Genomic DNA, 6,000 nt, shown 5'->3' with positions numbered 1-6,000 from the left:
TTTTTTTGAGGCAGAGTCTCACTCTGTCACCCAGGCTGGAGTGCAGTGGTACGATCTTGACACACTGCAACCTCTGCCCCCCAGGTTCAAGCGATTCTCCTGCCTCAGCCTCCAGAGTAGCTGGGATTACAGGCATGTGCCACCATAGCTGGTTAACTTTTGTATTTTTAGTAGAGATGGGGTTTTGCTATACTGGCCAGGCTGGTGTCAAACTCCTGACTTCAAGTGATCAACTGGCCTTGGCCTCCCAGAGTGCTGGGATTACAGGCGTGAGCCACAGCGCCCAGCCCAGTCTGGCTCTTAAAGCTTTTCTTTTACTTCTCTGAGCCATTCAATCTTTCTAATAAGTTCAATTTATTTAGTAAAAATTTAATTTCTGTTGCTTACCACCAACAAATCCTAATTGATGTTACCTTATAAACGATCCTGGATTTTTAAACGTTCAGGAAATACCAAGCTTATGAATACTTCTTTTTTTATAGTTCAGGACTCACTGACACTTAGCCCTGTCAATGGAATGTCCCTCTAAAAATTTGGAATCGAAAATTTAAAAGAATGTTGGCAATCGTTAAAGTATCCAAAAAAAAATGTTCTTTGGGAACAGGAAATATTCATCCAACGATACATTTAGGTAAAATAAGTTTCTCTCTCCATTCCAGAGATATACCCTTATTTTTATGAATTAGCTAGTGACTGGAGCTGGTTCAAAGATGGTGCAAACTCTGTGGTTTACTAGCACTTTGTTAAATGAAACTGATCACTTGTAAAATATAGTAATTGTATTAAACAACTGTCATTAACCCTAAGATCCCATTGATGATATCTCTCACACAGCTCCACAGGGAAAGCACTAAAAGTACACATGTACACACACATACGTACACATACGCTAGCTAAAATGTTTCCCGAGTATAAAATAAGACAGAAGAAAACATAGTAGAATAGTAGAGATTCTCAGTAGAAACTACATTTGGAAAAATAATGATAAATGATGTCATAATAAAAATGATATCTTTAACACAGCTACTAACATTACTTTACATGAATAATGACCACTTGTAGATAAATTTTAGAATCATAGAATCTGCAACCTCATTTTAGAGATGAGAAAACTGAAAGCCAAAAGAATACCCACCGTGCCACACGGCCACTCAGCAAGCTAGCAGGAGCACCAGGATGCAAAGCTCAGTTAAGGAGAGTGCGAGTTTACTGGTATGAGGAAACACTAGAGCTGAGCAAAAGATCATTGAAAAATCACTATTTGCTTTATATTGAGGCCAATCTGCAAAGCATTTTATCATTTATTAAACAATTTAAGCACTGAATCACAGACTGTTTCAAGCACAAAATATTTAATAATGATTGTGTCGTGAGAGTGTGTGTGTGTTTAAAGACAAGATTATTTATCATTAGGAATAAGTCATTTTCCATAAAAAGGAAGCTTGGGCATATGATACTCATTAAAATTGTTACCATGGTAGACATAAAATAAAAACAGCAAAATACAATCAGTTTGAAAGCATAGGAAAGAAAATATGGTATTTTTTGCCTAGTCAATGTTTGTTTATAAAATACTCTGCAGGCATTCATACATTTTCCCCTGGCGTTTAGAATGTATTAGTCATACAACATAAACTTAAAGAAAAAAAAATGGCAAGAGTAGTAAAAATGCAGCTTGTTTAGAATTTTGAAAAATAAGTAGAAAAGAGTTTCACACAATTATTTAGCATGAACAATTAGCTTGTTGTTAACAGTCAAGAATAAACAAAAAAGTCAAATGCTTTAATGGGAAGAACATTTCAAGAAAAACTATAGTCAACTAAGATTTTCTAATATCTCAAACTCAAGAGCAAGAGCATCTATCTGAAAATCAAGTAATAATGATTTAGTTATATCTCTTAATGGCTTTGTTGCAATTGAGGGAAAGAAGGTAATATTAAATGAGGCGATAGCTAGATCATATTTAAGAATGCATCTAATTCAGGCATAATTATTTTCACGTTGGTTTTATGACAACACAGGCACATTATAACTAATCCTGTTCCAGAAAATGTAAATAAGATAATAATAGAGAAGGAATAGACATCAAATGCTTCTTTAATAAACCACAGCCATTTTCTCTAAGCAGGGAAAATGCTTTAATTGAATTTCATCTTATTAGAAAGACATTATTTCCTCCAGAGTCATAAAGTATATACAAGGCATATTAGGAGTTGTACTAGTTGGGGCTATTTTATAAGCACCACAATCTACTGTGGTATTACTGTAGCTAGTATAGGTAGAAAATGAATTTATTGAAAGATATTAGACAGCTCAGAGAATTGTTAGGTGGGCTGAGGAATAGTCTCAAGATTACTCTCCCCGGAACCATTCCTCAGAACCACACCAAAGAACTAACTGGTCTGAGCAGGAAGTTACCATGGCCACCGCCACCCCCACAACAGCAAAAGGAATGAATCATTCTTAATCTGTTTCTTCCCACAGTTCACCTCCACGGTTAAGACCCACTTCTGCCTCTAACTAACAAAACCATAGTTACACATCTGCAGCTTAGCCACAAGGGAGTCTGAGAATGCAGATTTTTTTTTTCTTTTCAAACTACCCTTGGAAAACGGAGCTCACAATGTGAAGATGTATCAAATGAATAGAGGGTGTTCAAAGCATGTGGAAAATTTGGTAGGCAAAATTTAAGATCTTCCATGATCTCCACTCCCCGATGTTATACCCAAGATTAATTATATGGCAAAAGGGATTTTGTAGATGTAATTAATGGCCCTAAACAGTTTACTTTGAGTTAATCAAAAGGGTGATTATCCTTGGTGGGCTTGACCTAACCAGATGAACCTTTAAACAGGAATGTGCCCTTTCTGAGAGGAGATTTGAAGCATAAGAGAATTTTCCTGCTGGTCTTAAAGACACAACATCCACACATTCGACCGCTGCAGGGAAACAAATTCTGCCAATGACCCCATGAGCTTGGAAAAGGGTCCTAAGCCTCAGATAAGACCCCAGCCCCAGGTGACACCTTAATTTTAGCCTTACAGGACCCTGAACAGCAAACCTAGTTACATTCTGCCCAGAATTCCAACCAACAAAACTGTAAGATAATAAGCTAAGTTTTAAGCCACTAAGGTGCTGATAATGTGTTATGCAGCAATATAACATTAATCCAGGCATCTACCAATGACAGGCATCTCCAAGAGATGTCATATGTCAATGTTAGATAATAAATTCCATAATTTTTTATTTTATTCTTGGATAATAAAATCTGTAATCTTGTTAAGCATTTCCAAAAGGCAAAATAATTACAGTAAAGGTAATTTATATTTTCACTTAAAACCATTGTTAACTTCTGTTCAGGTACTGTTCAGTGGTTACTCTCTGGTATAAACTAAGATTTTAAAATGAAAATAAAAACAGTTATTTAACAAAACTTTTGTACTACAATGTACTATCTAAGTGTGCGCGTGCACGTGTGTGTGTGTATGTGTGTGTGTGTGTGTGTGTGTGTCTGTGTGTGTATTTCCAATACCTTATTACTATGGTAAAAATTAAAATGTAAGTTTGATATTATAATACCCACAATAAAAATATCTATCAGGAAGGAAGTCTAGAAGAAGAAGAAGAAGAAGAAGGAAAATCAGCAAGTTAATAAGGAGTCAAACCAACTTTCTAATTGAGGAACAATTTATCACATGGTTTCATGCAGCTTGCATTCTGACTAATTGATCAAAATCTTATCCACCACGAGGGTAACAATTGGAATATTTCTGGAATAGAAATAAACATGCTCTTTCTCACCTCCCATAGGAGTTTCTTTAATGACATCTAAGAAAACAGGCACATGGATCTAAAAATAATAATTTCAGTCCATTTTTAAAAATTAGTTGAAATTACTTAGGTAATGCTGTCTCATTTTAGAAAAAAAAAATAAGTACATGGTTTTGATATCAAATTGCTTTAAAGCCCAAGACAAAACAAAGTAAAAATAATATGAACAAAGTCTTGAAAGAAGTTATAGGAAATCTACGGAAAAATCTATATGTCCCTGCTCAACTTTGAAGCTTGAATGTCCTATCAACCTGACATTGAATGACTTCTTCTGAGGACAGAATAATAATTTGTGACCATTATTTTTAGGCAAGTCATGCTAAAGATGACTGCATCTTGAGATGTAAGAATTTCTGTATATTTACTCTCAGGAGACTATATAACTCCACCGTCCAAGATTAGCAAGTAATTGCCGCTAGTGACATGTGGCTACTGAGCCCTTGAAGATTGGCTAGTTCAAATTGAGACTGGCTGTAAGAATTCAATTCACAACAGATTTTGAATGTTTAGTTTGGAGGGGAAAAACTCATTAATAAGTTTTATATTGATTATATGCTGAAATGATATAATTTATATTATTTTTACGTGGTAGTTAAATAAAATAACAACATAATTCATCTGTTTTCTAACTTTTAAAAAAAATATGGCACCATGAAAATTTTAAATTTTACATATTACATGTCTATTGGATAACACTGTTCTGTAAAATATGAAAATTCCACACTTTTGTTTCAGAGATTTCATCATTGCTTATGGAATCATGTCTTACTAAGCTATTTAAAGTATATCCCTTTGGCCTGGCTCAGTGGTTCAGGCCTGTAATCCCAACACTTTGGGAGGTAGAGGTAGGTGGATCGCTTGAGATAAGGAGTTCAGCCTGGCCAACATGGCGAAACCCTGTCTCTACTAAAAGTAGAAATACAAAATTTAGGCTGGGCGTGGTGGCAAGTGTCTGTAATCCCAGCTACTTGTGAGGCTAATGCAGGAGAATCGCTTGAACCCAGGAAGCAGAGGCTGCAGTGAGCAGAGACTTCACCACTGCACTCCAGCCTGGGTGACAAAACAAGACTCTGTCTCAAAAAACTAAAAATAAAAAATAAAGTCTATCCCTTTGTTGAAGCGTCTAAGACTGTGCCCTTGTCTACACATGGGCTAATATAATTATTCCTGCAGGGGATCTGGTAGTTTTTATTATCGGCCACAATATTTGCGCTCAGAGCTCTGGGATGGAGTGGAAAGGGCAAGGACCCTCCCTCCAGGGGCTATAGTAGATGCCCAGATATTCCTGCAGAGACTAAACTGAAAACTATGGCAGTCCTTTTAGTTTATGTGCCCCAACATGAATCAAAATACCACCTCAGGGCCCAGTATGGTTTCAACACGTAGTTTTCCATGTTCAGATACAAAACTGATAACAATGATATAAGAATTATTTTTAATAGGGAATTTAATGTTCAACCATTTGATTTGTTTCTCTCTTTGGTATCCAGACATTTTCATTTCATGGCATTTAATACAATCGACTTTGGGTCAGGCCCAAAGAAGAAAGGTATTCATAATTTGGGGGAGATTCCCAAATACGGGGACACAGAGTTTGAAATTAAAGACCCAGAGAGGGTTGACACCAGGCATGGGCACAAAATCAAGAAACAGTGGCAGATAATAGTTTAAACATACCAGTGTCTACTTTATACGAGAATTTATATTACAAATAATGGGAAAGCCCAAGCAGGCTGTCATGAGATTACAGTCTCTTCCTGCTGCTCTTGTGGAATTTTCTTCCCAAAGAGTCATAAAACGCCTTCCTCTACAATAATGTAGATAATCCCACAGGCTAGAATGCCCATTTGCCATTTCTCGCCTCTGTGCAAGATTTCCTAATTTTCTTGATCCCAATGGTAACCTGGTCAAGGCCTTTTGTAGAATCGAAAGGACCGGCAAAGAGAAGAAGCTGAAAAGGGAGAGAGGGCTACTGCTGAAAAAGAAACACTTGGGCTGTCACTATTGAAATTCATTTTTCTGTTTCTTCTTTGTGTGAAAAAAGCAGGAAGACTGAGAAAAGAAGATATTTTCACGGCTTATGTAATAAAATAGTTAATTTCCCAATCAGGCTCTCCTACCTCTCAACCCATCAGAAATGTGCCTTTCAGGTGTTTACCCAGAGGAAAA

Source organism: Cebus imitator, unplaced genomic scaffold (genome assembly GCF_001604975.1).
Source record: "Cebus imitator isolate Cc_AM_T3 unplaced genomic scaffold, Cebus_imitator-1.0 Scaffold67, whole genome shotgun sequence".
NCBI classification, from domain to species: Eukaryota; Metazoa; Chordata; class Mammalia; order Primates; family Cebidae; genus Cebus; species Cebus imitator.
The sequence above is the reverse complement of the archived record's forward strand: the minus strand, read 5'-3'. Positions refer to the sequence as shown.